The sequence below is a fragment of the Myxocyprinus asiaticus genome, chromosome 23 (genome assembly GCF_019703515.2).
Source record: "Myxocyprinus asiaticus isolate MX2 ecotype Aquarium Trade chromosome 23, UBuf_Myxa_2, whole genome shotgun sequence".
Taxonomy (NCBI): Eukaryota; Metazoa; Chordata; class Actinopteri; order Cypriniformes; family Catostomidae; genus Myxocyprinus; species Myxocyprinus asiaticus.
The window spans coordinates 11,720,461-11,732,820 of record NC_059366.1 but is presented as its reverse complement, the minus strand read 5'-3'; the positions used below and the strand labels follow the sequence as shown (position 1 = coordinate 11,732,820).

General features: G+C 43.2%; 1 non-coding gene across 1 annotated transcript; it reads right to left on the bottom strand.

Moving 5' to 3' along the window:
• Nucleotides 1–9,739: 9,739 nt before the first annotated feature.
• Nucleotides 9,740–9,833, bottom strand: trnai-uau (transfer RNA isoleucine (anticodon UAU)). Its single transcript has 2 exons — nucleotides 9,796–9,833; nucleotides 9,740–9,775 (listed from the first exon to the last, which is right to left on the bottom strand). It is a non-coding gene; the product is annotated as a tRNA-Ile (tRNA).
• Nucleotides 9,834–12,360: the final 2,527 nt, after the last annotated feature.

The following is a 12,360-nucleotide window of genomic DNA, read 5'->3' as shown; positions in this document are numbered from 1 at the left end:
GGCAGTAAAAGGTGCCTCCCACGATCTTGTCAGCTCCTCATGCACTTCCGGGAAGAAAGGAACGGGGGTGGGGCGTGGCCGTGGGCGGCGCCCCGAGCCCAGGAACCAATCGTCGAGCCATGAGGGTTCAGGGGAGAGTGGAGGGTTGCACTTTAGTTTTAGGCCACCCGGGAAAGCATGTCCATCATTTCCGCGACGGCGTGAGACTGGGTGACCGTTCCCGAAGGAGGAATCCTAGCCAAAGCCTCTGCGTCAGACTGGACGAGCCCGCTCTCCGATGCTGCGCTCGATAACTCATCGTCTTCCCGAGCTCCGAACGAGAAGTCGAACTCGCGCTGATACGAGCCGGCGGTCTCGTGGGAGAGCCCGATCCGGGCAAGTGAGCGTGCTGGGGAATGGGAGGTCCGTGGGGGGATACCCAGTGGAGGTGGTCCCATTGATGTCCCCAAATCGCCCCCAGTGCTAACCGACGCGGCCTCAAACCCATAGGTAGAAGGACCAGTGTGGGAAGCCGCTGGGGTGGCTTGCTTTTCTTACGAAAGCAAGCCACGACTACAACATTGCCATGATCATGTTCTCGCAATGAGGACATGACTCATCCATGAACGATGTCTCCACGTGGGCAGTGCCCAGACACGTAAGAGAGCGATCGTGGCCGTTAGAAGCGGAGAGATAACGACCACAACCAGGAATAACACATGAACGGAAAGGCATCTTTAAAAAGATGTTCTGTGTGTGTGCCGCTCTTTTTGTAAATGAAAATATACTCTTTTAGAATATACTCTCTTATTTTCACTCTGCCGAAGCGCCCAGGGGCATTCTCTGCACTCCATGGGTGCAGAGGGGGAGAAGCCGCTGAAATGCGCCGTAAATCCAGCAGTTTTGAGGTGCGTCTTTGGAGGGTATTGAATTCAGTGCACTGAATACAACTGCTTGGCTCCGAAGAGAAAATCTGAATGAGTGGTTGCATACCAGCTGGCATGCAAATTCCACTCACCAATTCTCATTGGCCTTTTTTCAAAAAAGCAGAGGTGTCTGGGGCTCCCAAGAGTGACCCCTAGTGTCACTACATCGACACACGTCGAGTGAGTGACAGATAGGGAACGTTAGTTACCCTTTAACAGTGAAATGTGTGCAGTATTAAAAAGCATGGCAAATCAACAAAATCTCAAGCAAAGAATACAAGCTGCCTTGCTCTACACTTTATAATTGTAAAGCAGCAACTGTTCACAAAAAAAAGATCTGTTCAAACAGCCATGTTAGGCAGATGTTTGACAAATGAAATTTGTGGTCAAAGAAAGAAAGCTTATATTTATAAGAAAAACATTCCTGCCCATGTTTGGACAGTCAAGTGCATTGTGGTGATGATTGTGTGTTTGGCCTCTTCAATGTTCCTACAACTAGTTGGTATATGCTTCAACGGAACACACCGCAAGTGCAGACAGAACAGGGTGATGACAGATTCTGCTGACTTTCCACTGACACAGGACTTGTATGGGCAAAGAACCGTTTTTATTTTATTTTTTATTTTTTTTGAGAAATATGCCTGCAGTGTCTTACTAGAGCTGTCTGTGTCAATTACATAGATTACAGGGTAACAGTTTACTTATTGTCCTTGTTTGGTTTGATAGTCTAAAAAGAAGACACTGTACAGTCTGACAGTAAACATTCCAGAAACATTTGGCTATGTAAATCTGTAAACTCTATACTGACACCCATCATCCTGGATACTGGAAGTTTGTTTACTAATTGCTGCCACTCTACACCAAATATGTTTGTTTATCTTCTTGTTTTGTTACTTTTAGTCTTTTTATCCGTCTCATAATACACAATCGATATAATGGAAATTCTTGTATTCATTCAATCCAAATGAATTTTTCTGGACTGTGACTGCAGCCGCAGCTCATGAGTTCTCTGCTCCAGCTGAACACCTCCTTGTGCTCTTGCTTGCTGTTCGATGTCGCGTCGCTTATCCGTGAGAACCGCAGGTAGTAGTGATTTGTGTCATGACCAGGGACCTCTTGTTTGGGCATTTTATCTTTCCCTTTGCACTCATTCTGTTCGGACTGTCTGGTGGATCACATTCCTTTTAATCAATATCATACCATCACTCTGGACTATACTGTTGAAATGTACTCCGTTGTTGTCTGAAGTAAGTATATTGTGTTTGTTATCATATTGTTTGGTCTACTTCTTTTGTTTACATGTACTTTTGTGTTTGAGCATTAGTTGAAAGTTGTTATTATTTGTCTGTATGTTATTATTAATGTCATTATTAGTGGTAGTTCACTGTCTGTCACTCACTCAACATTGTGTCAATGTAGTGACACTAGGGGTTCGATCTTGAGAGCCCCAATCACCTTTGCTTAAAATAGAAAAGGCAGATGAGAATTGGCAAGTGGAATTTGCTTGCCACTCTCCGCCCCGGACATACGGGTATAAAAGGAGATGGCGTGCGCCACTCATTCAGATTTTTTCTTCAGAGCCAAATGCATGTATTGTGTTTGTCCCATCACCTACGCTTATGCTGCTGGATTTACGGCGCATATCAGCGGTCACCCTCGCACGGTCGAGTGTTGTGCTTCCCCAGGGTGCTTTGGTGGCCGAGTCTACAGGTGCTAAAAGAGTATATTCTAAAAGAGTATATTTTCTACTAAAAGAGCTTGCACAAATGATTGGCGTCTTTTTAAAGATGGCCTTTCGCTTTTGTGCTACTGGATGTGGCCGTTATCTCTCCCCTCTGGATAGCCATGAAATCTGTCGAGTGCTTGAGGCGCCAGCATGGCGAGGCAGCTTTCATGGAGGGTTTATGTTCTCATTGCGAGAACATGCCCATGAGAATGTTGCGGTCGCGGCTCACTTCCTTCTTCGTGAAGCAAGGAGCCACCGCGGCTGCTTCCCAACCCGCTCCGTCCTGGGCTGTAACTCAGGTGACTGGGTCAGTGAGCGCCGCAGGTGATCTGGATGCAGACATGGGGGCGTTTCTGCCGACTCAGCCCCCGCGGACCTCCCATCCCCCAGCACGCTCATTCTACCCAGAAGAGCTGTCGTGATGCAGGTGGTCTGCCTCAGGGTGGATTTAATATCTCGTTCGTGGCTCGTGATAAGGATGAGTTATCGGTTGCAGCATCGGAGGGTGGGCTTCTGCTGTCGGAAGCAGACGAATCTTCTGAGCTCCCGTTCATGGGTGGTAGAGCTCAGGATGAGGCGGACGCTGAGATGGCAGCCGTGCTTGCCCGGGCGGCTGCGAACATCAGGCTAGAGTGGAACCCTCCACCTTGCCCTGAGCATTCGTGGCTGGATGAGTGGTTTCTGGGTTCAGAGTGCGACTCATGGCCGTGCCCCTCCCCAGTGCCTTTCTTCCTGGAAACGAGTAGCTAACGAAGTCGTGGAAGGCACCTTTTTCTGCCTGTACACGCTTTGCGGGCTCGTTCATCCTAACTACCCTCGACGGCAGTGCGGCTAAGGGATACATCGAGCTTCCCCAGGTAGAAAAAACCTTGGACTTGGTTCTCAGATCTGATGCACCTGGCAGTAGTCCCTCCCTGGCGCATTCCCCTGAGGCAGGACTTTCTCACTCAGGGGCAGGGCAAGCTCCGGCACCCGTGGCCAGACCTCTGGTACCTCCACGTCTGGCTCCTGGACGGGTCGCAGAAGACCTAGCAGATCTTCCACCAATGGTGGTAAATACAATCACCCAGGCCAGAGCCCCCTCCACAAGGCTGTATGCCTTCAAGTGGCATCTCTTCGATAACTGGTGTTCTTCCCGTGGGGAAGACCAACAGAGGTGCGCGGTCGGGTCTGTGCTGTCTTTCCTACAGTAAGGAAGGGCTGGAGAGACGGCTGTCTCCTTCTACCCTGAAGGTGTATGTGGCTGCTATAGCAGCATATCACAATACACTGGATGGGAGACCCTCACAACAGTGCGACTTGATCACCAGGTTCCTCAAAGGCACGAGGAGGTTGAATCCTCTTAGATTGCGCCTGATTCCCTGGTGGGATCTCTCTGTGGTCCTTCCTGCAAAAAACTACAGAGAGCCCCCTTTGAGCTCCTGGAGCAGGCCGAGCTCAGCACTTTGTCACTGAAGATGGCCCTCCTGGTGGTGCTCACTTCCATCAAGAGGGTGGGGGACCTACAGGTGCTTTCTGTCACCAGCGAATGCCTAGAGTTCGGGCTGGCACACTTTCACGTGATCTTGAGACCCTGGCCTGTTTACGTGCCCAAAGTTCCCACCACTCCCTTTCAGGATCAGGTGGTGAACCTGCAAGCGCTCTCTTCAGAGGAGGAAGACCCGGCCTTGTCGTTGCTATTTCCTGTTTGCGCCCTGCGCATATATCTGGACCGCACGCAGAGCTTCAGATGCTCGGAGCAGCTCTTTGTTTGCTTTGGAGGGCAGCAGAAGGGGAAAGCTGTCTCCAAACAGAGGCTGGCTCATTGGACTGTGGATGCCATTTCCTTGGCTTACCAGTCACAAGAACTGCCGTACCCCATGGGTGTCCGGGCGCACTCCACTTGAGGTGTTGCATCCTCCTGGGCACTAGCAAGGGGGGCCTCTCTAGTGGACATATGCAGAGCTGCGGGTTGGGCTATGGCCAATACCTTTACGAGGTTTTACAACCTACGCATAGAACTGGTTTCATCCTGAGTGTTACGGAGTAACAGCAGGTAGGCCGGACAGCTGGTTGTGTGTACCACTTGCATTCATGCCTTTCCCCTTTTTCAAGGTGATAATGTGCGTTATTTTGTCCACAACAGTTCCCTGTAACTGGTGAACCCTGGACGGCTCTTTAAGTCTTAAGCACTGTTCGGTGACAAACTCGTTGGAGGAGTGACACCACCAGGCCCAGTACTCGTGGTATACCCCTTTTCAGGTGAGCCTGTGTACTTGGGTTCAGTGCTCCATACGTGGTGATTCCCCTCTTTGTAATCCCATGTGACATGTTTCCACTGTTCGGTTTCCCCTCAGGTGAACCCTGTGTTTCACCTCATCAGAGCTTTGCTCTTCTTCAGCCACTGTTGCTTGTGTACCCTCTCTGTAGATAGGGTCCTCCCGGTGGTATCATTCCATATGTGAACTTCCCCGTTGGTAAGTCCATGTGAGGTATTCTCCACATGTTAACCTCCCTCTGGTAGGATGTGGTCTCCGTAGTGCCCTCCCTGGAGAGGGAAGAGCACTTCCCAGTGTTATTCTAGAAGGTGCTCGGCGGGAAACTGCTTAACAGCAAAAATCAGGAAAGGTCACCGCCTGTAGCCTCCTTGGGTAAGTGCCTCCTCCCCCTTAACGGGACTAGAGAGACACCTTACCTAACTCACTGGAAGGTCACGACATGGTCGAGCGCTCGCTGCAAGGCACACAGCAGCTTGCCCTTGTCCACTCTTCCGTACCTCATGACACAGTTCAGCATCTGTGGCATTTCCTATAGGAAGCCCTAGTGTCACTACATCGACACAACATCGAGTGACTGACAGAAAGAGAACGTCTAGGTTACTGGTGTAACCTCTGTTCCCTGATGGAGGGAACAAGACATTTTGTCCCTCCTGCCACGGCGTTAAACCGGCTGCTGACATGGCCGGGACTCTCTCTATCGGCTCCTCAGTATAAATCTGAACGAGTGGTGCACACCATCTCCTTTTATACCCGTATGTCCGGGGCGGAGAGTGGCATGCAAATTCCACTCGCCAATTCTCATTGGCCTTTTCTATTTTAAGTAAATGGTTGAAAAAACAGCAGAGGTGGCATATGCAATGTTTGTTGCTGCTAGGGTTTACAACTGTCCCATTTTAGTCGGGACATTCCGTATTTTGGATGAAATTATGACGTCCCATACGAGACGGCTACTGTATTTCCTTGAAATGACCAAAACGCTCAAGTGTCCCGTATTCAAGTGAGGCATTCAATACATTATCACGTTGTGGTGGCTCGTAGTCAGATTGTGTAACCGTACCTTTGCGTATCTTTTTGGGGGGGTAATACAATGTCTGTATTTTTTTAAAGACGTTTGCTCTGCTTTGGCTGCCCTGTAACATACATGACATATGGGTGCGTTCCATTCAGAGGAAATCATCCTTAGGTCCTACTGGCCTCTGAGACTTTACCTCCCACTGTGACCATGTTGGAGGGCAGAAAGGTGTAATAAAATGGAAATTTTGAATTAATTTTTAAATCGTTTTAATTGAAAAATTTGTTTGTAACAACCCTACAGTGTGGCCATCATTTATAGTGACTTCAATTTGTAGGCAAACTCGGAAGACTAATCTACTATGGGTTCCCTCGAGAATTTCCTATAATGGGAGTTTTGGATTTATGAGTAAAATAAGGTCTGTGGTAAAAATTACATAAAGATACATAGACGTTTTGATTTACAACATAAATTACACACTTTCATACCCCATACTTACATTTTTTTTAAGCCGTCATGTGTTTTTGTAAAAAGTAATTTGCTTCAATAAGGCTTCAAAATTAATGTGTGAAATTTATGTTGTAGAACAAAATGTCCACATACATAGACCATATTTTACATACAGTCCACATACATAGACTGTATTTTACATACAGTATAAATCCCAAACTGCCATTATAAAAACCAATTTACCAGGCAATTAGAGAGGGAATCCATGGCGAAATCTCTTCCGGGTTTGTGGACTACAACCTGAACAGCTCCATTGTTTTCCCTTCAAAGTGCCATGCATTATTCATGCCAAAATCCGACGTAACAACCCATCGCACACAACAAATGCTGGAGGAAAACAAACAAACAAACAAACAAAAAAACAAACAAACATGAAATTCGATCTGACCGTTCAGACTAAGACACATTAACAAAAATCTGATTTTAATCATATTCCAAACCACTTACGAATGTGGTTTGGATAAGGCTTGTAAAAATCTGATTTTATGTGTTTTTGTCCTGTTCAGCCTACAAAAAACTAAACAGATTTTAGTCTTCATGTATTAACATAGCCTTAGTTGAACATTGTTTAAACATCCTTTAAACATTTTATTTTTTAAGATGGTAGCAAAGGAGACTACTTACACTGTTCTGAGGCCTATGTTAAGGAAACATCATTGTAATTTTATTCTTCATAATTTACACAATAATTGTTCCTATTGTTCAAATAACATGGATGTCATTGTCTAGAGCTGTGTCCCAAATGGCACACTATACACTATGCACTTACAAAATATACAATGCACTCAGCCATGAGTATGTGAATTTCCAAAGTGTGGTATTGTCCCAAATGGAACACTTAAATTTTTTTTACTACACGGAAGCATTCACCATTTAACAGCTGATGGAAGTTACGCTTCAAGCGCACGTGATGTGTTGCCATGAGCTTTAGCGCGTTAGCCAACCTCAGTTCAACACTTTTATCTTAAACAACGTACATATTCACACAGCTTGGGGTGATGGTAAAGCATTCAACTCACATTTGTAAAGTGCTGAATCCAGTGAAGTTTCGCTAGCTGTTACATTGTCCATTATTTACAGTTGTTTTGTCAAACCAACAGTGCAGCCAGGTAAATCCGCCCCTTCCACTATGTACAGCAAGACGCATTCATTGAGTACATGAAAGGTCCAACATTCCGCACTCCGTTTTGACAGCTGAAAAAGTGCATCATCCAGATAATTAAAGTACACTTCTTTTTGCTCCATTTTCAGTGTTAAAATACTACTTGCACTACTTACACTACAAAATGGCGTAGAATACTGCAGAAGTGTGCAGTTTGGGATGCAACTTAGGTGTAGCAGTATACATATTTAACCACACAGTGCACTATTAAAATATTACAAATTAACGGTCCTAAACTGTTATGTTGTTAATCCAAATTACAGTCATTTAAGATGTTTTAATAATGTTCCACTCACATTAAGGCCACAGCCACGTTTGAAAACGCATCAATTTTGCTAAGTTTACACCTTTACAAAAAATCGAAACTAGCCGCAAACTTGCTGCAAACAGTTGAATGACCTCTAATGAAGAATGATCTTTCCTTCTGGTGTAAAAATGTTCTGTAACAGCCCTTCCTGATAAACTGCAAAGCTAAAACGCATGGAAAAAGCTCACCAGTGAATTGCATCCACTGCTCATTCCAGAGAGGGAGTTCATCACACTGACCAAGCTGTATGTCTCAATGTGATGTCTCCTCTGTGAGGCCACAGAAAAGCTGCTTCTTTCCCTGTGTTAACCTTATTTTCAACAGATCTCATGCTAATTGTTTCTGGCCTCTAGTGCTGCTTAGTGGGCCGCTAAACAAAAGGAGGCTAAATCCCTCAATGTCATTATGCATCAGCTCGGTTCTGCCCTTTCCAAGATATCAATATGAATTATAGTCATTTAATTTGTCGTGATACCAAATCTGAGGTTGAGTGTGGGGAGTGTATATGTTTTCGCATGAGTGGGTGTGTGTTGATTGATGTGTGGCTGAGGGGAGTTAGTTAAAGAGAGGTTTATGGTCAGCTGTCTGCGGCTGCCTCTCCAGACTAGATTTGCTGACTCATTCTCTCACAGAGTGTCTTATCTGATGCATATAGCAGTATCTCCTCTGAGCTGCACCTCAAGAAAGCTTGACAGGTGCTTACTCACTGGCACCAGTTGCGTTTGAATCACATTACCTATTTCTGTTACAACAAATGCACAGATCATAGTTCAAAGTGCATGTCCTGTCAACTGAGTAAGAATCTTCCTACAGAAAGAAATGAAGCTATTACAACGTTGGTTCAACATTGCCTCTCTGAAGAAATCAGATCAGATCTGGCTCAGTGCCTAGGTGCAGGTATTTTAGAATATGTTGTTGATTCTCTCCAACATAAATGTTATTGTCAGGCCAAAGATCTTATCCGTAATGTCAAGAACAAATGTGGAATTAAGTAAATCTGACATATTTAACACACCATTTGTCTTGAAAACATCTTACCCAGAAGAGCCCCAGAGGGTAAAACAAAAATAAATAAATAAATAAATAGATTTGAGGGCAAAGATTCTGATTCTGAGAAAAATTAGTCTGTTTACCATGAAGTAAGGAATCAGGAAGTGATAAAACAGATTATTGGTCAAGTATTTAGACTTAAAATGAAAACGTGCAGTGTTTTCATGGTTAAAGTCACAGTTTCTCTAATGGTAAGAAAATATGATAAGATTATTATCAAAAATGTACATAATAAACTATTTGTAACTGATTTTGTGTTTGATAAGTCACAATGCATGTATGCATGGGAGTTCTTCATTTTCTGTATCTAACTTTAACAGGCTGCATATTTAAATTATTTAATTTTTTATATGAAATCTTATTACAACATCCAGGAAAGCAAATGAGAGGGAAATTATGTTCCATGTTTTACAGCTGTATAACGCTGTATAAAATGCCTTTAAGATTATCGTAGCGCACCACCTGCTGTTAGTGGGAGGTACTGCAGTGAATTACACTAAACATGACTGAACCCCTGACATCACAATACCAGTTTTGAAATCTATGGAAATGTTAGCAAATACGGAGGGGGAACCCCGCACATACTACATAGGAAAAACCCTTAATCTAGACTGGTTTATTCGTAATGTATTGCATTATAATTATATAATATTATAAAATCCACATAAGCACAAGTGCAAATCATTTCAAAATCATTACACGCCCCACTTTTTAATATTGTACTATATTACAGCACGTCAACAATAGCTGACCATTTTCATCTTGAAAATTGCACAGACTCATTATTTCGCGTCGGGTTGCAAAAACTCTGCTCCAGGTGAGGCTCGAACTCACAACCTCGGCATTGCTCTGCAACGTACTGCCATATAAGTACCGCGCGCTAACCGATTGCGCCACTGGAGCTCCGCACACATTGGCTGCAGTTGGATATATCAACACAATATTCCTTTCCAATAAACTCTCTCCAACACGTTTCTAAATATTTCCTTCGTTATAATTGTCATTCATGCGTTGATTGACCATAATTATATTTTAATGTTCAGTAACAGTTGCTTTCTCCATAGTATGTTGTTTCATTTCCAACGTGTTATAGCTTCCTGTAAGCAAGGAAACAACGACTGGATTTTTGTTGTTGTTGAATATACTCATGCCTCGTAGACAAAGGTTTGTGTGTGCATCGCTTGGATAATTTTACCCACATGATTCCACGCAGCAACAACAAATGTTTTTCTTTCTTTTTTTCTTTTTTTAATAGATGCACCGCGGTTATGTTGTTCCAGTTTTGTCTGAAATACAATTTTACTTACCATGTCTCAAATTACAAACTTGTGGACACTATGATAAATTGATTGTGGGCTAACATTATGTACCGTTTATCTAGTAGGCTAAGACCTCTATGGCTCCCTCTGCCGGTGACTTTTTTATTTTTTGAAATGTTATTTCACCGTTTTCATCTTGAAACGTTTAGGAACTAAAAATATTGCTCATGCTTATTATAGTTTATTAGCTGAAAAAAATAAATAAATCAGGCTACTACTTAAACTGCCAAACCTAATTCTCCAGGTTGTACCTACCATGAAATTGTTGCTTGAATACACTTGGTCCAGATCTATGATTTAGATAAAAAAATAAACTATCTGCATCTCAGTATGTGTGTGTGTGTATATATATATATTCCTGTTTTCTTGTTGATTGCCTGTTTCCTGTTCCGGTTGCTGCATGAGTCTGCTTGTTTGTATCTTGCTAGCCTGCTTAGCATTGCTTATTCCTCTATATTATAATATTCCATAATTATTGGCACCCTTTTATTCAATACTTTTTGCAACCTCCCTTTGCCAAGATAACAGATCTGAGTCTTCTCTTATAATGCCTAATGAGGTTGGAGAATACATGGCAAGGGATCTGGGACCATTCCTCCATACAGAATCTCTACAGATCCTTCAAATTCAGAGGTCTATGTTGGTGGACTCTCCTCTTCAGTTCACCCCACAAATTTTCTATGGGGTTCAGGTCAGGGGACTGGGATGGCCATGGCAGAACCTTGATTTTGTGGTCAGTGAACCATTTTTGTGTTGATTTTGATGTTTGTTTTGGATCATTGTCCTTCTGGAAGATCCAACCAGGGCCCATTGTAAGCTTTCTGGCAGAGGCAGTCAGGTTTTTATTTTTTATCTGTTGGTATTTGATAGAGTCCATGATTCCATGTATCCGAACAAGATATCCAGGACCTCTGGCATAAAAACAGCTCCACAACATTCAAGATCCAGCATCACATTTAACCGTGGGCATTGGGTACATCATCTCTGTGTTCATCTAACCCATCTCTGGTGTTTGCTGCCAAAAAAGCATTTTTTTGTTTCATCTGATCATAAAACCCGGTCGCATTTGAAGTTCCAGTAGTGTCTGGCAAACTGAAGACACTTGAGTTTGTTGTTGGATGAGTGCAGAGGCTTTTTCTTGAAACCCTCCCAAACAGCTTGTGGTGATGTAGGTGATGTCTGATATTTTTTTTTTTTTTTTATTTATTTTTTTATTTTTTGAGACTTTCTGACCCCAAGACCCAACTAATTTCTGAAATTCTCCAGCTGTGATACTTGGAGATTCTTTGGCCACTTAAACCATCCTTCTCACTGTGCGCGGAGACAATATAGACACACGTCCTTTTCCAGACCAATTCTTAAGATCTCCAGTTGATTGGAACTTGTTAATTATTGCCCTGATGGTGGAAATGGGCATAGTCAGTGCTTTGACTATTTTCTTATAGCCACTTCCCATTTTGTGATGCTCAGCAACCTTTTGCCACACATCAGAACTATATTCTTTAGTCTAACACACTGTGATTGATGATTAAGGGAATTTGGTCTGTGTGTTACCTCATATTTATACCCCTGTGAAACAGGAAGTCATGGCTAAACAATTTCATATTCCTAGTCACCCAGGTGTACTAAAAAATGTAAAATATGAATGGGAATATACTTCAGATATATTTTACTCATAAGAATTTATAGGGGTGCCAATAATTGTGGCCAAGGTGTTTTGGAGAAATTTAATAATGAGATATTTCCCCTCTTTCAATTGTTTTATTTCAATTAAAAGTTAGATTTTTGTGAATTTTTGTGAAAAATATTTCACAGCCTTCTCTGATCATATTTACCAAGGGTGCCAATAATTTTGTCCACTACTGTACGCTCATCGTTTTATCCTTTGCCATTTTACAGCTTGCTTCATTTTGTTTTTTCACTTTTCTACTGTTTTAACTGCGTGTATATTACCACACGCACCCATTTTCTTTTTCTTTATTCCGCTCGTCTACATCTCGCTTTTCGACTGTGTGCATTCGTTTTCTCCTCTATGTTTTACATGGATTATTGCATCAATCTCAAACATCTGCTGATCAGGAACTAACACAACAGCAAACAATTGCGTGAGG